General features: G+C 41.7%; 2 protein-coding genes across 7 annotated transcripts in view; one reads left to right on the top strand and one right to left on the bottom strand.

The window, feature by feature from the left end:
• Nucleotides 1–21,950, bottom strand: part of immp2l (inner mitochondrial membrane peptidase subunit 2) — a 662,809-nt gene that overhangs the window by 336,764 nt on the left and 304,095 nt on the right. The window lies entirely within an intron of this gene.
• The window catches only part of LOC144696601 (leucine-rich repeat neuronal protein 3-like), a 53,528-nt gene that overhangs the window by 19,993 nt on the left and 11,585 nt on the right, over nt 1–21,950 (top strand). Inside the window, exon 2 of one of the 3 annotated variants that reach the window (XM_078568095.1) lies at nt 13,289–13,408. The exons of 1 other annotated variant lie outside the window; for it this stretch is intronic. The gene's annotated coding sequence lies outside the window, so the exon portion shown is untranslated. Of the gene's footprint in view, nt 1–13,285; nt 13,409–21,950 lie in introns of all 3 variants that reach the window. One more of the 3 variants, XM_078568093.1, reaches the window with a different exon arrangement.

Raw genomic sequence — 21,950 nt, 5'->3', positions numbered from 1 at the left:
ACACACAAGCATCATCTGCGTACTGAAGCTCTATGACTGAGGTTGGTGTGGTTCTGGTGTTGGATTGAAGGCGGTGTAGGTTGAACAGTTTCTTGTCTAGCGGTGAGGTGCAGTATTGCAGCAAGGAAAATGGAGACAAGCATTGATGCAATTACACAGCCTTATTTAATCTCAACTTTTGCTAAGAAAGGGTTTGTGGTGGTTCCATTGGTAAGGATCACAGCTTGCATGTCATTGTGGAATAGGCGGAGGATAGTGACAAATTTCTGAGGCAGCCAAACTTGAGGAGGATACTCCACAAGCCTTTGTGATTGACAGAGTCAAGACAAAGGCTTTTGTGAGGTCAAAAAAGGCCGTGTGCTGTGATTGGTGCTGTTCCTTGCATGTTTCTTGAATTTGCCACGGTGAAGATCACATCATTTCATGGCTGAGGGTAGGGGTGGTGACAGGTGATGCTGCTAAGATTGAAGTATGCAGATTCAGCGATAGATTGATGCAAAGTTTACAGCTCAGTTCAGCATCAAACAGAACACTGAAATTATGAATGGTCTCATTTAGCTTGATATGACTGTGGAGGAGTAGGTGTTTTTATTACACTTCCACAGAGGTTTTCTTGGTAAAAAATTCCTCAATTCTGTTCAAAAACAAAATGTAATTTAGGCCTTAATTATACTTTCCTTCACATGTACTGAATTTTTATTTAAAGTGAGAAGCAAGGCTGGAGAGGTAGGCACCTAGCATTAAGGAACATGGTGGTGTGAAGGGGGGAGCCTAGAGTTCAGCAACAAAGGAGAAGAGCTGTAGTTATTAAAATATGGAGGGTGGTTCATGAGTTTGACAGTGCTGCAGGGGAGGGAGGTGGGGCTTGGGGCGGGGGATAAGACTCCTTTGTTTTTAGCACAGCAAGTATGGAGGGTAGGGGAGAGACAGTCACCGGGCTTGGAATTACTTCAGGAGTCCATTGGAGGTCGGTGGAACTGTTATCTGTAGTTCTGCAGCAGAGTGGTGGGTTTTTCAGCACTAGAAAGGTGGCCCTTGGCATAAATTTGCATTTTGTTTTTAAATTTATGTTCACTAAAACTTCTGGAATGGACCTTTTTTAAATGCCATGTCTGTGATATACTTTGGATCAGTTCATTATTTAACTTGAAGAAAATACAAACAAGAATCAGGAGTAGGCCAGTCAGCCCCTTGAGCCTGCTCCACCGTACAATAAGATCATGGCTGATCTGATAGTAACCTCAAATCTGCACCACACCTACCGCCGATAACCTATCACCCCCTTGCTTACCAAGAATCCATCCACCTCTACCTTAAAAATATTCAAAGACTCTGCTTCCACCACCTTTTCAGGAAGAGAGTTCCAAAGACTCACGACCCTCTGAGTTAAAAAATTTCACCTAATCTCTGTTTTAAATGGGCGGCCTTATTTTTAAACAGTGACCCCTAGTTCCAGATACTTCCACAAGAGCAAACATCCTCTCCACATCTACCCTGTCAAGGCCCCTCAGGATCTTATGCGTTTCAATCAAGTCACCTCCTACTCTTCTAAACTCCAATGGATACAAGCCTAGTCTGTCCAACCTTTCCTCATAAGACAACCCGCCCATTCCAGGTATTAGTCTGGTAAACCTTCTCTGAACTGCTTCCAAAGTATTTACATCCTAAATAAGGTGACCAATACTGTACACAGCACCCCAAACCGCATTTTTCTAATTGTTTTTAGCTGAGAACAATTTTCCATCAGAAATACAATTAGATTTAAAGAACACATAAAAATGTATCGCAAATGAATGTGATTATTGTTTAGTTTTTAACAGTTTTACAGATAGCAAAGAAATACAACAAAAAATTAAAACATACAAACTCAGGGCAATAGTTATAAAGCAGATTAAATGAATTAACCAGCATTAAAACAGTTGATCAAACAATAAGGAAGAAAGTTTTCGAAGGGTGGTTGACATGAATCAGTTGCAAAATATTAATTTTCAAATGAGATACAGGGCGGAATCGTCCCAGAGTTGCACTAAGCACTGGGAGGGTAGAATGGCGTTTTACCCGCCGGCCACAATGGTGGCTTTTCACGCTGTATCATCACTGCATTAATTATGCATGCCTTTTCAATGGCGGGTGGGCTCCAATTCGCCTGCCACGCCATCACCTCACCACTTCATCACGCCAGACACCACATTTAAAGTACAGCCGTGTTCAGAGATTCCAGGCCAAAACTGCAGCAAAGAAGACATGGCCCCGAAAGGCAAGAAGATTGCAGCCCTCGAGTGTCTTTTGGATGCCATGGAGGCCCACTGTGATGTCCTTTGCCCCTGCTCTGGCTGCAAGAGGGGCAGCTACATTACCACGCCGGCTTGGTAGACGATGGCACTGATCACCACTGCCAATGTTGTGCAGAAGGGGTTGGCCATCCAATGCAGATAGAGGATGAATGATCTCATCCGTACAGCCAGGGTATGGCAACCATCTCATCACTCTAAACTCACACACTCAAGCTCATCACACTTTCACTGGCATCTCACTCACTGCCAACTCAAGGGACATCACCACCCAGTCTCACACACATACCCTCACATGTCCATCTGGCCTCATCTCGTCTGGAGACTGCCTCCTCAGCCTAGGACAAGTGCACGCCTTATATAGGCTGTTGTGAAACACCTCGGTATGTTTTGCCACCGACATGGGTGACGATCCAGTGGGGATGGGATGAGTCCGGTGGGCTGGCCTTATAATGATTTGCTGATATATGATAAATGAGGTTCCCGACGTCCGATGGCGGGGAACGTGGCCCACCATCGGCAAGCGAAGCGGACGATCGCAAACTGGTTTCACGACACCGTGAAACCAATTTTTGGCCTTCTTGCCATGTTGTCCGCTCACGCCACCGAACATACCCGACGCCGGTGGGCACAGAAAATCCCGGCCACAGATTCTTTTAAATCAATGTAAGCTTGAATACACAGAACTTTTCTTGTTTTCTCAGAAAATAAATTTTGGAACAAATAAAGGCTGTAATCTCAAAATAAATTTGAAAATAATTGCCTGCTTAACAACAATTACTTCATTTCAAAATAATTTATTGAATGTTAGACAGTTTTGATGTCCTGTGAGATACAGTGAGGCACTATATAAATGCAAATTCCTTCTTTTATTCTGAAATGTCACAGATTTTATGAGGGGCCATGTACAAATATCTGCTGATAGATTTTTTTTTCATTTCTTAGAGTATAAATCCTTAATAGTGTCCTGTTTGCTGAATATAAAATTAATTGTACATGTTGTACAAAGTACTGCAGACCTTATCTAGCAAAGCTATCGGAATACTGAATGTTCAAGTTCTTCCCTAGAGTGGGATAGTTTAACATGAATTAAAGCACTTGTTGTTACTAACTGTATTGTGTGCTAGCTTGTACTTTTTTGTACTCTGGTTAGCCATGACTACAATGCAATTTCTAAAAGTAAACCAAAATTAAAGCTAATTTCTTAGCACCAGAGATTCTGAGCTAAGACAAAACTGCATGAAAAGGTAATCAAATGGTTAAAAACTCAGGAGACCAATGGGCAGCATTACTTGCAGTGCTTCCAATCTGCTAGATAGATTCCAAACTCACAAAGGAAAACCTCATTTTTCCTCAGTTAATTTTACAGATGGTTAGCTGAACATGGGATTACAGAAATTTGATTTATTTTTCAAAACATGTTTGAGTGAATACATGAATAATGTTTGCATTTTGAAGCTAGCATTTTAGAAAATGCAACAAAAGATTACTGTATTTCAGTTTTTATCAGCTGACAATGTCAGCATATGCCAAAATTATACTTTCACACAACATTTAGTGGCGCTAACGAAAACAGAAAATGCTGGAAAAACTCAGCGGGTCTAACAGCATCTGTGGAGAGAAAGACAGAGTTAACGCTTCGAGCCCTTATGACTCTTCTTCAGAGCTTTTATTTAGTGGTGCTACTTGTCTAGTTGCATGAAACCAAAAGCACACTGAGAAAGTTGCATCTTAGGCCTATGTCAACACCATAGCAGTGACAAAAAGTAGTTGTTAAAATAAAAGCTGTCAGTTATATTCCAGTCTGATTTTTTTCAATAGTGCGGAGTGTAGTCGAGAGTTTGCACTGTGTAATGTGTGAAAATGAATAAGACTTTTCCAAAAAAATATTTTCATCTATGTTGCATAAAGGTTCTGGTCCATGTGAATCAATTCCTATCTTGTAAGTAACAAGGTTAAGAAATAGATACTGTACCTACCATTAATCTTTGTACAGAATAAAACATCAAGTATACAAGAGTAACTTTTAGTTGGTAATCATTATTGCATCAAAATTTCCTACCAAAATAGGAAGAACAAATTACCTTTAACTGCTATCTTATTACTTTATAATTTAAATATTTATGCCTTCAGAGAGTGCATTGAAAGAGCAATCAGAAGTCATTAAATGCTAATCATCTGTGGAAGGTTTCTTCCCCTTGTAGCACAGGTTAGAAAAACAACTATGACCATGTGAAGTGTATTGACTTGATGCCAAATTGTTTACTATTCATTTTTGGGTTATAGGCATCTCTGGCAAAACTGCCATTTTCTGCCCTCCCTCGCTGCCATCAGATGCTGATGCTGGCCTTGGGCCTCCTTCTTATACGACTGCAGTCAATGTGGTTACGGTGTTCCCACAATGCTGTTAGGGAGTTCCAAGATTTTGGACCAGTGATAATGAAGCCTAGAGGTGCATCTGAAACTGAGCATCAGTGAGTGGGGCATTGAAAGCACTGTTGATGACTCCTTCCATCACTGTGCTGCTAATTGAGAGTCAGTCGTCGAGAGGGCAGTGGTTTTCCTGCTTTTTATGGACACAGTATATCTAGGCAATTTTCCACATTAAGTAACAACATAAAATACTGAAAATACTCAATAGATCAGGCAGTATCTGTGGAGAAAGAAACAGAATTAAGGTTTCATCAGCATTGAACACAAGAGAACCTGCCACATCTTTTTAGTTGCTTAATTGTTCACCAACATTTATGACTAGATGTCGCAAAGTGTTGACTGATTTGTCAGTTGTGTGATTGCTTCACTTGGTCTATAGCATACTGCCTTCACTGTTTCGCAATCTGTGGTATAGCTTCACCAGGCTGACATCTTATCTTCTGGCATGCTCAGCATGGTCTTCTGCACTCCTCTGTGAACCAGCATTGGTCATTTGACTTAGTTGTGATGTAGAGGTGAAGCATTGGCCCAAGTCTGCATGGAATCTATATATGCCCTTGTGGAGGCTGGTACTCCTCCACTCATTTGGCAAACCAGCTGCTATTACTGCATTGGGTCCCCCTTCTAGATCCAGGAGCAGGAAAACCCAACATAAGCAGTCTCTGCGGTTCCAAAGAATATAAAATTTTCACCCAGATTTAAATTATCATAATTTAATTATCATCTACTTACCTGTTATTCCACTCTATCTTGGTGCTTTTTATGAGTTTTTTGAGGTATTGAAATATTATGATAAAGTTGTGTTGCACAGTAGATATTGAAAATATATTGTAGTGAGAAGCAGCAAACAGCAGAGTCTTCAGACTTGCTGATCACGAAACAGATACAATTGTGAACCGTTCAGTTTTGTTGCACAGACACACCTGAGGGTCTGGAAAGAGGAGAAGCACCTAGGCCTATGATTTCTCTCCCTGGTCCTGCTGGATAGTGCTGGTCGGTTGCACTTTACACAACCTGGCACTGTAGAGGGGGATAGGTCTGACTACTGAAGGCATATGGATTGCGAGAAAAGTGCTGAGGAAGCCAGAGAAGTGCAACATCCTTACAAACATGAGGGGCCGCTTGGAGGGCACCAAGATCTAGGTGCAAGGGAGGCTTGGGAGGTACTTACCCTCATTCGTCTTTCCTGGCTCTTACGACTTCAGCCATCCAGACAAATAAAGATCCACAATCCAAGCGCACAAAAGGCACTCATATCTGCTGGGACCCACTGTTACTTCTTTAGTGTGCAAATGATGAGCACGTACATCATGGTTGCCTCATCCTTTCACTTTCAAATGGCCTCCCACATTGCATTGAGACATTCAGGAACAAAATTTAATAATATAGCTATCCCTTGTTTAGCTTTCCTAATGTCTATCCTTTAAAGGTAAGTTGATCCTTACATTGACCAGCATCGTGTAATTGTTCACATACATTAAAGTACTTTTCTAATGGAGAAAACACTTTAAGCAGTGAAAAATGTATCCAGATGTCATCTGCTGTAATATTTTTGTGCTCTGATTTAATTGGACTGCCAGATCTGGCTGTTTTTGGGGGGAGAAAAAACTGCTGATGAAGGTAGAAAAAATGTTCTGCATCTGCTTCCCCTCCACTGATTGACAGGCACTCTGCTTTGAAATGGAAATGGATATCTGTTCTGTTAATGGAGCTGGAAGCTTCTATTATAGCAGCTGTTCTGTTGTGAATGCTTGGCTGGGTTTCAAAAGCTTAAGCTCAGCAGGTGAAACTATTAAAACTTTTAGGAGCTTATAATAACAGTACGTGTCTTTGATGTGATATTAGGTTTACAAACAAACATTAAAAGTATTTAAAGGATTACACGTTTCTTTTTCCCCTTTTCTTTGTCCATGATAGTGTGTTTGCATTCAGGGTTTTCTTAGATTGTTAAAGATTTAATGTTTTCCAGTGATTTTAAAACAATTCCCATTTCCATTACATGGCTCTTGAGGAATGTACATTGTGCATAGTTGGTGAATGGCTATAGAGAATCAATGAGGCCATAGAGGTGCCATGGGGTGGTCTGAGGGGGCATGGAAGAATAATGGGGGAAAGAGGGGCATGGGAGCTTTGAGGGGATATGGAGGATACATGAGAGGCATAGGGAAAGGTGTGGCATGGGCGACATAAGTGGGCATGGGGTGGCTGTGGAGTGAGAGCTGTGGTTTAGGAAGCCTTTAAACAATGTTGAGAGTTGAGCTGCTGTGTTGGAGAACCGAGACAGGCTTTTTACACAGCCTGCCTCTGCACCCATACTCCTCATGCACTCCATCATGGCTCACAAAATGCACTGCGAACCCAATCCCAATGTGAAAAGACGAAACGGCGTTTGAAGTCACACATGGGTCAACTGTACATTTTGTGAGTCGCAGAAGTGCACAGGTTGGGTTTTTCTGGTCTGGAATAAAGATTTGACTCATAGTGTTTGTTCTTAAGAACTGATAATTGTAGTGAAACAAAAGCAGGATCTGAGAAACTAATATTTAACTTTGATTTTGTTTCCTCATAGACTGTAAATAATAAGCAATTCAATGAATTGTCTCCGTAGCTGATGGGCATCTCACACCCATTATGTTGGAAAGTTTCTGATTTCCTTCTGACTGTGAAAAGTCAGGAAATAAAGCAGAACTAGACATCTTAAAAACAGACTTGTATTTACAGCTGAAGCAAAGCGGTAACAGGAAAAGCAGGCTCAAAAAAAGTCAGGATCCAGAGAAATTGGTATATTTAAGTCATGGGAAATGACCCAGAAAAGCAAGGCAGCATAACATTTTCATTATTTTAAGTTATTGCATGGAGATAAATTGCATGGAGATAAATTGGATCTATTTAAATCAGCAAATCTGAAGTTAACCATTGTGCTGCATATACACTTTACTATGGTTTAAAACAATTTGAACCAAGCATCTTCACATCTATTGTTAACCTGCTTTGCAAAGGGCACATATTCACATCAGTTCACCACGCGAACCCTAAGGTCCTGCTATTGTACAGGTAGATATAAAAGTGTCAATTAGCTTCCTTAAAGATAAGATGCTTCTACTGCTTACAGAAGCAACTGCACCACTGAAATCAAAAAACACCAAAAGACAAACTTGAATGAGTAACAGTTACTTAATAGGGGCGCAGTTACTAATGCTGCAACTTCCTACTACCGAGCTAGTTAAGTTCCTTTCTTCACTGCCTTACATGGATATCAAGAAACAATAATGCGCTTTTCATTTTACCAGGTTGCCCAAAGCATTTAACAACCAATCAAATGTCTAGCATTGTCATGTAGGGAAGTGTGGCAGCCAGTTTGCACACAGTAACGTGACATTTGGGTGAGGGGAAAAAAGGTTGCTCAGTTCCCTGAGAAGCATCCTTGCCTTCTTCAAATAGTGCGACCAGAATAGGTGGACAAAGCTTTTGTTCAATATCTCACCTGAAAGACAGTTGAAAAGTGCAGTACAGTACTCCCTCTGTGATGCACTGAAGTGTCAGTCTGGATCATTTGCCTCATATCTTGAGGGCATGATCCCATGACCTTCTGAATTAAGAGGCAAGATTACAGCCACTGAGTTATGTTAAACCTGTGGCAAGGGCAGCAAAAATGTTGTAATGTTTCAAAGGCTGGGTATTTAGTAGCCCTTCCCCCGTCATTGGTACAGTAACCAGTCTTCAAATATGTTCTTCTTAATTACACTGTTTTTGCTTGGCTTTATCATAGTAGTTATTTCAATTCTTAATTACTGCTATTAGAGGAATACAGGGATATTTTTATCTGGCTTCAGCATAATTTCTGTTGCTTTGAATCAGATAACTCTCTTGATTAAACTATTTTAAATTATTGTGCGTGATTTTACATCCTAATATTTTATAGTGTTAGTGAACACAAAAGTGGATCAAACAATCCAAAACATTTTGAAATATAAAATTTCCTACATTATAACTCTGGCTACACTTCATTAGTAGTAAAGTGCACTGGGATGTCCTGAGTCACGAAAGCTGCTATATAAATAAAATTCTTTTATAAAAGTTTCACAGTTAACAAACAAGAACGAATATTTGGCTTTACAATAGAAACATTCTAAATGTAATAGTGCAATAAATTAAGTGCTGAGAATTGAACTTGTTTTGAAATACAATATTTTGCTATTGGCTTGGCTGTGTTCAGGTAATAATTTTTTTGATGACTTAAGTTCCACAGTAAGTTCAATGCTTCAAAGCGCACACCATCTTTTTCCTTGAATCTTGCCTACTCACTCTGATATGTATTTATTTATCTACATGGGATAGTGCTCTAACTCTCCTGTCACACAAAATGTAGCAGGTTGAGCACATTCAGCCTTTTATGCTTGTCTATTGCCAGGCGGACCCCTCCTTCTAATCAGATGATAGATGATCAGCACATGACAATGCAACTGTCTTATAATTCAGCTGATATAGAGATAGACGATTTGAGGACTAGAGCAAGAATGGCATTAGTGTAAATGCTGAAATTAACAACCTGTCTGATGATTGAGGCTTAAGGCTTGTATTCCTGCATTCTGCAATAATAATTATTGTAAATGATATGGGTTATATTCCTGCCGAGGTTAAACAGTGAAATCAATACCTTCTCTTCACTATTAAACATTTCTGAACAGTTCTTTTTCTACTAACTCATGTTTGTTTTACCCTTTATTGTGCTGGATATAAACTATAAGATTGTGTGCTGTAAAACCAAAGATAACCAGCAGAGGTTAGGGGTATGAAAAAAATATGCAACCTGCATGTTTCTGAAGTGTGCAGGAAACATAAATACCTTCATGACTAAAGCTGCTAAAATCATAAAACAGGAAGGCTCCTTTAAGAGTTCCAGAGAAATGTACTTATGGACCAATTGCGAAGCACTGCAGTTTTAACTATTATAAGCTGCATGAAGTCATATTCATCATGTAACTAAAGCCCAAACCAATTTGATGCAGTTTTAACCATGTTAAATATGCTTAATGCAAACCAACTGACCATGTCCCCAGAGCACATTTATGCTGTACAATACAAAGTAGAATTATGAAAGTAAAAGGAAGTTCTGTTTTTCTTTCGTGTTAATTTCAATGGCATTGGAAGGAATTATTACAGCTATTAGATTTTCACAATCTGCAGTTTTTGCACATCATGGTCCCAGTTAGCTAATCAGCAGTTCAGTTCACACATCAGTCACTCTAAATTACAGCCTAATTTGACAATAAAACCCATTACTGCACAAAACACGTCCATTTTGATAATGCATGAAGATCTTTAGACAGGAATTCCTGAAACAAGCCATTACTGGCTATAAAGGACAATCATTCGCCATTATTGCCATGTTACAAAGTGAGATCATATTGCATTTACTAGAATATCTAATTGCTATTTAAAAAGAAAAGCTTAAGTTATTGATTTACTGTAACATCTCAAAAAATGGACTTTTCTCAGCGGCTTGAGTAAGTTGCCTTGCCTCAGAATTAATGTGTCAAATAATTTTGGTAAAAAGAACATTGCAAAACAGTATTACAATGAACTAGAAACCAGTTTGTTAAGTTAACAGAACTGAACATTGCTACTTTCATGAATCTTCACAACAATATTATTCTCTTGGACAGTGTATTACTGTTGAGTAATGTATGCCTCTGCCTCAGTAAGTAATAGAAATTGGTGGTTATTCTGAGTTCTATTGGAATAAGAAGTACACTATCAACTGTTGAGAGCAGCAAAAGAGGACGACACAGTAAATGGACTAATATATAATGTATTATATATATATATATATATGTGTGTATATATATATATATCACATAACTCGTTTCCTTTAAAATCTTTTTTCAGCTCAAATAATTTAATAAAATACTTTAAAAGAAACTAAACATTAGGGAAGCCATAAGGAGGATGTTCATCCTAATAGCCAACCTATGCATTCTTCTCTACGATAGGTCCACAAATCTCCCAATGACTGCAAATTTTCTTGCAGAGAAACTAGAACAGAGAAACTGGGAGCATGGATAAGCAGGATTATTAACCTATCCTTCACAATTACCCATTCCATTTCCACAGAGCTGTTCATTTGACTGTTACAACTAAAAGCCACCCTTGGAGTTCCATTGTACATGATTTCCTCATTCTCTGGCAACAGCATCTTTAACAAATTATCCTTGCCAGGAACAGATCAAATAGTATCATAAAACTGACCCTGAAAGATTATTTAGCAATATTACTCTTCTTCAGCAATGCTACAAGTGATTTCAGGTTTAGTTTAAATAGTAAATCAATGTAATAGATTTATTACATCTATTAATAATTTAATTATTATTATAATTAATATTATAATAATCATTTATTATGCAATGCAATATGCTGTTCTGCAGCAGTAAAACAACAGTGAAGTTACCTAAAGTTCTTCATTGTCATTTTTACCTTAAACATTTTTAAGTGTATTTATAATCACATCACATTCTTGGTCTGTCTTTTCACCTTGGAAAATCAGTTTATGACCCAGATTTTCGCTGTCATTTCAGGCAGCTCGAGTTAGGAAATGTCCTGGCTCGCCGCGCCCACCTTGGGAGAAACCCCTCTGTGTGATGGGATTTTCGCTCTGGAGGTTTGTGGGTGTGTGATGGAGTCGGGCCCACTGCCCCCGATTGGAGGTGGCCACAGGGGCTTTTTAAAAGACACGCCTTGGTTCTATGGGACTTCGCCCCAGCTGTTTTTTTAAATATTAGGTCCTATGGTCCTCAAACCCCAGATCCCCTCATCCATTCCCCATCCATGCCAACTCATGCCCCCATCACCACCCTTTGCCCTTATACCTTCCATGCCAACTCCCAGGTATCCACCATGAGCAGACCTCAGGAGCCATGTTGAGATAAAATAAGATTCTAGATATCTATTACAGCATTTTCTATAGTTTTTAAAAAAACACTCCCATTCATGAAAGGCCATTCAAAACATTTAAATCCCCTCAAGTACTTAATCCCTTACAAAAACAAACAGTTGTATTCATAACTCCACATCAAAAACAGCTAATCCTTTAATAACCTCTTTGACCTGTCAATGAATCTCTGGCTTTACAACCCTTACTGAGATGACAGGTTGTGGAAAGCAGTCGAGCACTAATAATTATATAATAATAGCCTTTGGGGTAATGTCAACAAACAACAATTGCAACTGCTAGATCAGATTTTTTTCAACTTTCACTGACACGGCCTTTATTTTAATTTGTAAAGGGCTGGGATTTAAATAAGTTTACAGCTTGACAGTTCTACAGGCCTTAACCTACAGCCCTTCAAGAACTTTTATGATGTAAAGCAAAAATGGAGTCCGTTTGAACTCAGCACTGAGTTCAAATGGCCCTGCTGAGTTTCATTTCATTAATGTGTAAGTCAGCCCCCACTCCCTTTCCCCTAGTGGCAAAAATGAGATCTGTCAGAAATGGGCGTAGCACCTCCAAATCCCACCCACCATTTCTTAAAGTCTATAGAGTCCGCAAAATTCCAAACTATATGTCTATCGCCATTTTCAAAAGTATTTTCTTTAAATTGATGGTCATTTAGTCAAGATAAAACGGAAAGCAAAGTGCATTATTTGGAAATAATATCCATTCCTTGATTCAGATGCATGTTAAAAATAATTTTTGTTCCGCTCTCTATTAATTATGTCATGCTTTCTCCATCAAGCTCCAGTGTATCTATTTTATTTCTGAAAGAGAAAAGAACCTAGGGTGCGATTTTGAGTTTGGCATGTGGGCATGGTCAGTGATCCCGGGAACAGCTGGGAAATGGTCAGCCACCCGTGAACGGCCCCCGATCGCAATTTCATGCTGGCAGCTCCCAAATGGTCAGGGAGGGGCAGGCAGGGCGGTGGCCTATTGGCTGCCAGATGCAATGGTGATCCAGTGGCCGGTTTAAAACCAGCACAGTCAGGCCCTGGGAGGCTGCTGGTGATGAAGACATCTTCAGTGTTGTCAGCAGGAGATTAAAAATTATGGATTCAAATGCAGCTGCAGACGCCAGGCGCCACTGGTTTTCTGATGAGTGCTTCGCGGTCCTCCTGGGGGAGGTGGCTGCCAGCAGGGACACCTTTGCCTGCAGGGATGGAAGGAGGAGGCCGCCGCACCTTACAAAAAGAGCTTGGGAGGAGGCGGCAGTGCTGGTCAGCAGCCATGATGTTGTGTGGCACACCTGGGTCAAGTGCCGCAAGAGGTTTACAGACCTGCAGCGCTCAGGAAGGGTCATTATTGTGTTGGCGTGGATCAGTGTGTTGAAGTGTTAAGGGCTGGCCATTCCCCCCATGGAGATCAGGGGTGTTAGAGTCTGAGTGCCAACTGTCAGTGACACCAGAGCTGGCCAAGGGGGTGAGCCCTAGCTGCTTGGACTGAGTGCCTTGCGGCTCAAGGGCCACGACACGGATGTGCCCTGCAAGGTGCTCCTCAGCTGGGGTTGGCCAGGCTGCAATGGTGCTGCAGGTAGAGAGTGGACTAATCAATGCTCCTCTTGTCCTTTCAGAAGAAGACAGCCCATAACAATATTGAAAGGTTGCGGATTAACAGAGGCCCTGCTAACCTCCTAATCCTAACCAGACACGAGCAGGACGCCTTGGAGCTGGAGAGGCTGGGGTATCAGATGAAGGTAAGGGTGCAGTGCACAGCAGCGAAAGTTTCGGATGGTGCAAACATTCTTGTGTAGACTCATCATTGATGGGAGCCTTAAAAATGGATTCCCCGTTAATCATTGAAAGACAATGGCAGCATGATACGGATCTCCATGGTCTCACCTGGGTGCCTGGCATGCACAGTGACAGTGTGATGACTTAAACTAATGACATGTCATTGTTCTTCCTTAGGTTTGCCACCATGCACCCAACTGCAGGACCCCAAAGACACACCTCTGACACCAGAGGACCACCAGGCTCCACATGTACCTGTGTCACACCCGCTCTCTGAACCAGACACCAGCACAGATACAAGCACCTTGGTGGGTGTTAGATCTTAGGCTGGAATGTTGATACACAGTGGTGAGGGCACTTCACACTCACTTGAGGTGCAGGCTGAGGCAGAGAGTGCTGGCAATTGGAAGATTGCTGGAGAACAGGATGATGCTCAGTTAAAGGCAGATGATGAGCCTCTGGAGTCGTTCATTAAGCGGCAGATGCTGGATGTCCAGCTAGATGTGTGGGAAGATCTGGCGGAGATCCATGAGGGTATGTGTGCCATGGTCTCTGTTATGGAGGAATCCATGCAGAGTATCAGCACTGTGTTGACCCTCTTGCCCCAGCGCATTGCCTCCTCCATTGAGAAAATGGGGGCTCTCATGGAGAAGCAGCTCCAGGGACAGAATCAGGGGTTCCTGGGGTTGTACTCGGGCCTGCAAGCCCTCATATAGGCATTGTCCTCAAGTGGTCAGTGTCCATGTGGGAGATGGATGAGGCACCCAGTATCCCAGCTGGGTGCCCATCCATCAGTGATGAGCAGGGACATCCATAGTGACCTCACGTTGGCGCACAAGCTGCCTGTCATCTCTGCGGTCTCCTCTCAGGGCGCTCTGGGTGACGGCAGCAGCTCCTCCGCCACTCTGCCAGTGACCGTAGCATCTGAAGAGGCTGTGATGACTGAGGAGATGCCAGCTGTGAAACTGGCCACTCCCTCCCAGGCAGGGCCAACACTGGGTCCACTGGCCAGAGGACGACCACCAAGGTCATCAAGGCCAACAGGATAGCACAGTCAGCAGACTGTCTCCAATGCCAGTGCCAGCGAGGGGAGAGCACCAAGACATAGCACTTGCAAACATAAGTTTAAGGCACCATGAGCACGAGGCACTAGTCACAGGTGATCTTCTGTTGTGCAATGCTTTATTTTAACTGGTCTAGGGTTGAAGAACAGAGAAGGTTCTGTTAATTTGTTTTGACTGTCACTGTGAGATAAATTTTCTTTTGTTGTAATGGCCTGAGTGTGCTTCACCTTTTTTATTTAATGTGGTGCAGGGTATGCCAGTATGTAATGCTGGACGTGGGTAACTTGAAACTTTATTGCACAGGCACTTTGGGGTCAAAGGAAAGGGTCATTTCAGACATCCAGGATGGAGGCGGCAGCCCTGGCATGAGGTGATAGCGCTTAATTGGCAGCCTAGCTGAAGGAGCTTTGGATCAAGGCGTCCCTGGTGTCCCTGCCTCCCTGGAGGTTACCAAGGTCGCCTCCACACCCTCAGTGTTCTCCTCACCGTGCTCCTTTTCTGACTCACTACCTCATCAGCTGTGGCCTGTGCAGCTATATCAGAATCTTCTTCCTCCAGTGGGTCCCCCCTTGCCAGTGCCAGATTGTGGAGAGTGCAGCATACGACCACTATCTGGGGGGTTTTGTATTGCTCCCCCGAATGGTTCAGGCATTAGAAGCGAATCTTCAGAAGACCTATGGTCCTCTCTATCACTGCCCTTGTGGAGGTATGACTCCTGTAATACTGCTGCTCTGCCTCTGTTCTTGGGCGGTGGAGAGGCATCATGAGCCACCTTTTCAAGGGATAGCCCTTGTCACCCAGCAGCCATCCATCCAGTTAGGCTGGAGCACTGAAGAACCTCAGCACCTGGAAGTGCCTCAGGATGTACATGTCATGGGAGTTGCCAGGGTACCTTGCATAGACTTGCAGAATATGCATCCTATCTTCACGTTCATGGAGTGGAATCCCTTCCTGTCAATAGAGGCACCCAGCTGACCCTTTGATGCCTTGATGGCCACATGTGTGCAGTCGATTGCACCCTAGATGTGGGGGAACCCAGCAATCACAGCAAAGCCTCTGGCTTGCTCAGCCTGGCTGGCCTCATCCATACGGAAATGAATGAAAATCAATACCTGCCTGAACACTGCTTTTGTTACCAGCTTGATGCAACTATGGACAGCTGATTGGGTGACTCAACATAGGTCCCCCACTAACACCTGGAAAGAGCCAGATGCATAGAAGTTAAAGGCCACTGTGACCTTCAGAGCCACTGGCATGGTATGTCCACCCACATAGTCGGAGGTGATCTCAGGCCCAATCATCTGACAGATGGAGGTCACTGTCTCTCTCAAGAGGCGGAGCCTCCTTTGACATTGCATCTCAGACATTTTGAGGTAGCTGTATTGCCGCCTGTAAACCTTGTCAGCAGGATAGTGGTGTCTTCTGCGGCCCCTAAAGCCTTAGACTGCCAGTTGGCCCTGCGCCCCCTGTGCCTCTCCTCCCACAGGTCGCTCCCCTGGAAGCTGCATAGGGACACCTGGCCTCCTCTCCCTTCTGCCCCTCTCTTCCTCCTCAGAGGAGGTGCCACCAGTGGAGACCACAATCCCCATTAGCAGGGTAACAGAAGCCTGTCTGATACCTGGAAGGGTCCACACGGTCTGAATTCCCCAGGGTCCTTGCAGACACCAAGGAGAAATGCTAACAATGAAGCCGCAAACAGAGGTGAAACTGCCATATACCAATAAGTCACCAGCAGCAAATTATCTACCAAACTCCTCACTATTCACACTGGCAATACTGCTGACCCTTTTTATCCCAACTGTGGATGAGGTTTTTGAAATTGTGGGCTGGCCGCCTGCCCATTTTGCCCGTGCGACGAGCATGAAATTTTTTAATTTATTTATTAATGTGGGTGTCACTGGCTAGGCCAGCATTTGTTGCCCATGTAAGGCAGAATTTTTCACTCAGCTTGAGCATAAACTAGTGTGTGGTGACGTCAGGCAAGCGCGATATTTTGGTCTGGGGCCGCGTGAGCATGTCATTAATTAAGAGGCCAGTTAAGGCCATTAAAAAGTCAATTTATGCCGATTTGACGTTGCCCATGCGATTTAAAATGGGAGGTGATGGCTCCCTAATTGCCCTTGTTCAGAGGGCATTTAAGAGTCAACCACTTGCTGTGGATCGAGTCACATGTAAGCCAGACCAGGTAAGGATGGCAGATTTCCTTCCCTAAAAGACATTAGTGAACCAGATGGGTTGACAATCGACAATGGTTTCATGGTCATCATGAAATCATGATCACTACGCCATCACCTCCCATTTTAAATTACGCGGGCAACATAAAAGCGGCGTAAATTGACTTTTTAATGGCCTTAACTGGCCTCTTAATTAATGGCGGATGCGACTCTGACACGCTCACGCACCCCAGACCAAAATATCGTACTCGCCCAACATCACCAAGCACTATTTTACGCTCGAGCGTGCCCTCCACACGCCAAGTGAAAAATTCTGCCCCTAGATTTGTTAGGTGCATTACATGGTCAAATTTTTCAGCTAACCGCAATTCAGAAAGCCAACATGGTATTAAATCATGCTTTCTTTCCTCTCTTTCTGCAGATGGGTTTACAAGGCTGCAGAAGTGAGACTGTTAAAATGGCTGCAAAGGCAGAGATTGCAAAGTAGTTCTTTTATTCATTGTGTTTGAAAAAAGGCTATTGTGGCCAACAGCTGTGCTTTGAAAATGCTTACAGCCTATAAAACGGTGCGGCAAAGTGAGTTGCTCGCCTTACTGGCAGCAGGGCATGGTACTATGTAACTGCTGCATTTTTTACTTTTTAATTACCATCTCTTTAACCGTTGAAGTGGAAACAGAACAAGTGCCAAGGCCCAACACACTTTTCTTCTCTCCCTTTCTGCTTGCCTCGCTTTACTTCTCTGTTGCTCTGGTGACAAGCAACAATGCTTGGCTTATCCTAGCTGAGAACGCCTTTCCATCAGGAACAATGTACCCTCTCCTTGTGAAGTGAAGCATGAAATATACAGACTGACAGCATGTGAAACAAACCTAATTATGAGATTCCAATCATATTCCATCACCATGATACTGTAATTAATCTGTCCAGTGTTGCATTATTTATTATAAAGGGATCTCTTCAAATTAAGGGTAAGTTCTCAAATTATCATGGGAAATATTTTACAAGGCCACTGCTCTGTTTTTAAAAATAGTGGATAATTCTATGGTAACTGTTACATAATATACTTTTTGAATATAAAAAAAATAAGTTCCAAATGTATTGCAATCACCATGGTAATCTAGTAATTGAAGCCAATGAGGAACCTACAAATCTGTTGAACTTTTCTAATTAAAAGCAAAATACTATGGATGCTGGAGATCTGAAATAAAAGCAAAGTGCTGGAAAAACTCAGCAGGTCTGGCAGCATCCATGGAGGGAGAAACAGAGTTAACATTTCAAGTTTAATATGATTCTTCTTCAGAACTCAAGAACATCTACTGCACACAATGTGCACCCCCTGTGAAAATGTCCTGGTGGAAGACTATAGTGGGGAACCTTACCAAGTAATAAGACATCATGTATTACATAAACAGTAAGCCAAGTCTTTTAGAAATATTTGCACCTGGCAGTTGGCAATAACCCTTTCATATCAGGTTTTGTGAAAATTTTTCTGCAATTAGAATCTTAAAATGAGTCTTCCTGGAGTTATGCATTAAGTGCAGATGTTTCACAACTCTATCACAGGATGTTTAACCTTTTGAAAATTATGTATGTCCCCAATATGCCAATTCTGGAATATATTGTCAACTAGAGTAAGCAACTTTTACTTTTATTGCTTTTTTTCTTTTCCATGAGGGCGTATTCCTGGATAAGCTCCTTTGAGCACAATATCATCACCCTGTTTTTTTCCTCCACCTGGCTAGACACTTTGCAGTTGAAAGAACAGATGCACAGCTTACTCTCAGACTGCTGCCCAACCACCCTTGCAACTGGCTGCTTGGAAGTGTCATTGCAAGTGATTCTTCCCCTCTGACTTTCCTTTCCCCCTCTGAGAAATATTGCAATCTCTGCTCAGTATCTGTGTTTGATAAGTTGATCAGAATGCCTGAGGAAACTTAAGCTCCTGCCCATCTTTGTGGTATGTTGTTCATCGTAAACTAAACAATTAAAATTTTATATCATATCTGCTCAACCCTTTTAGTTGAAAGTTTTCAATTGCGCAATTGAGACCATCCAAAGACTGCAATAGTCTTTTCTCTTGTACATTCTTCTATTACATGAGGGTGAAAACATTATTTTTAGATCATAAAATATGCACTGATACCTCTAATGATGCACTGCATGGTAGATTGCTGATTTTTATATAGCTCTTAAAAGACTCCAATTTTGTTGTTAGTAACTCCTAGAAGAGAAGTAATTAGGTTTCATGTACAGAGATTAAGTTGATTAAAATAATGGTACTTTGTGATTTAGCAAACTACTGTATCGCGACAATGTCAATAATGGTTTGTCTCTGATTGTAAAAAAGCTTGATAGTTTCTACTTCTACGTGAGCTTCTTCTGACAATGTGGATCCACCTCAAACACTCGGATAACAAAAAAAAAATTGGCCATGGACTGCAATGACTGCTGCTAGTGTGGCTCCTTAGACTGTAAGGCAGAAAATGTGATTTACGAGGGGTAGGAGAGAAGGGAACACAATAATCTTTTACTCACTCCCTCCACCCATGTCATCAACGTAGAAAGTCCAGTTGAAATGTCACCAAACTAAATTAAAAGTAAACAAGCTTGAGTGATGAACCGCACTGCTAACATTCTGTTTGAGAGCTAAGAAGTAAATCATACCTCATTCATAAAAATAGCATCCTTATATGCAATGTGGATTTTTAAAATGACATTTTTTTTCAAATTATTTATTTTGTCCCCACATGGATCTCTCATGCTGCATTTCCTCTTTAAGCCAGGAAGACAATGCTAATTCATTGCAAACATCACAACAGATAGTATCAGTGGAACTCTGACATTGGCAACCGAAGCAGTGCATTTCTATGGGATACTAAATATCAATTGTTGTTTGTATTCTGTTCACCCATCATCTCAAGGGGGAACTTTCTGCTGTGGCACTCTACTTCATTTAATGTTCCTGCTAAGCACTGATGTAACCTTGTAACAAGCTTGGGTATCCGTGAAGGCTGGTATTTTATTCACCACATTTTTTCCTTTGAATGTTAGTCAGAGCTGATGAGTTTGTCCATCAAGAAAAGGAAATTGTCCAATATACCAGTCTTCATGGCTTGTGTATAATTTAGCAATCTTGAAATAGGAAGTACTTCCTGTATGTCCAGGATGTTGCCATGGTTACACTGTTGGCTGCTTACGGTTGATATATTGAACCACCACAGTCAGCATTTTAACCCGTGTGTGAATTTGTCAGCATTTCACAAAAAACATTTTTCCTAATCTAGGATTGGTGGTGTTAACCAATCCAATAAATTGAATGATAGGTCTGGCAGAGGCTGTCAGAACTGGTCATGTTGGTTGTTTATTTTGAAAAAGGTTGCTGTCTCTGTTTAAATAGATCATTTAATGCACATTAATTTCTACCTTCATAGTTTAAGAGATTAAAAACCAAACATGTTTGAACTACATTTCAGATTGATCAACATCTAAAACAGGGGGGAAAAAACAGGTTAATGTTTTACTCTGACTCTTAGTCAGGTCAGTTGCAAGGTTTGGTATCAATTCAGCCTTATCCCTCCTGAAGTTATGTCAAATTAAAAACTGTTTATTTAAAATAATCCAATCCAAACATCTTCAATCGACTAACCTCCTACCTGGCTCAGGCCTGCCTTCAGGTCCAGGACAAGAACCGGTAGGACAGTGAGCTAGTATCTCGTAAATATACAATGCATTGTAGATTAGATTTCCAAAGAAAGTAAATGGATCCTGTAAACTATTTATTTTCATTTTTTAAATGTCCGCAACCCTTAAAGGAGAAACTATTTAATTGAAAAAACACTAAGTTTGAAAATGCCCCCAAAATGGACCGACTACTTCAAAAACCATAACTCTGGAGTAGGGACTGTGGAAGTGCACAGGGTAAATCACCCCAGACCTCCGTAGAAACTAAAGCTTAGGCTTTCAGCATCCCTAACTACCTTCAGTAATTTATAAATATACCATTGCTGAACAGCGACCTTCTGTGGTACCCAAGCGTAGGTTGTGATTGGCTGGCCACTGGTCCTTGCCACTGTTGGCGGGAGCTGGTGTGCTCCCAGAATGCTTTGTTTAGCCAATTCCAGGGAGCTCCTAGCCACTTCTGGAGGGTTGGCAATCGTAGGTTCGGGTCAAGCTGGGTTGGGTGTGATCAAGGGTTGCTTGGAGCCTGGGAATAGAGTGGTGCGTAAGCGACAAAGGGGATAACTAGGCAGGTGCAACGCTGCGGCAATGCAGCACCTAGCCAAATTGTCAGGTAAGTTTTTTACTTAATTAAAGTTGATGCATGGCACAGACTAAAAGTGTCCTGTTTTCGGACAACTCAGGTTTCTGGACACCTGGCTTTCAGACCCTGTACAAGTACTGCCACAGAACATATGATTCTTGTGTATTTCAGGGAAGGAAGATATATTTGTTGCAGTTTCAGTCTCCTATGTTTTTCTGCAACTATTAGAGAAAGCAACCTTGATGCAGAAAAAATTGGGCTGTTTTGAAAATTATTGTCTCCCTACAGTTCATTGCCATATAACATTTCCAGACTCACGCAATGTGTGTCACAAAAGGGTTTTATATAAACAGCATGGTTTTACATTATAGTCCCAGTGTCCAGGAATGTTGCAGAGTGCTAGAACAAATTCTTCTTCTCTCAGCATTGAACTACAACTTACAAGTTACAAAAAGAAACTCCCTCATCAAAAGGAAAAGGGCATGGTGACCATTTCAGCAATACTGTTGGGTCTTGTGGATCCTGGTTGCACACTTGTTGTAAGTGGTGGCCCAGTTGGTACTTATAGATAGAATTGATCAGCGACAGTTCCTAGGTGGAACACATTATGTTTATTTACCAAGATACTCAGCAGCTACACTTGTGTGCTTTTACATCAAACTCTTTCGAGTTATCAACAGTCACAGATTGCAACTCTTTTGAGTACAATCACAGTTCTTGGTTTTCCAGGAGTGGGACATGAACCCACAACCCTCTGATTCAAAGGCGAGGGTGCTATGAACTGAGCTATAGCTCACACCTCCACATCAAACCCTATCTCCATACTACTGACTACTAACTACTGACTACAGAGGTAGCCTCTATTGGTTAAACAAGATCATCTGATCTTCCTTTATAACATCCTTCCTAAAGGTATACTACACATTACATAAACCCATAATTACCACAAATACTTAATAACTTAATGTTAGAGAGGACACTATGAAAATGGAGCAAACCAATGGGA

This window comes from Cetorhinus maximus, chromosome 22, assembly GCF_964194155.1.
Source record: "Cetorhinus maximus chromosome 22, sCetMax3.hap1.1, whole genome shotgun sequence".
Taxonomy (NCBI): Eukaryota; Metazoa; Chordata; class Chondrichthyes; order Lamniformes; family Cetorhinidae; genus Cetorhinus; species Cetorhinus maximus.
The sequence above is the reverse complement of the archived record's forward strand: the minus strand, read 5'-3'. Positions and strand labels throughout refer to the sequence as shown.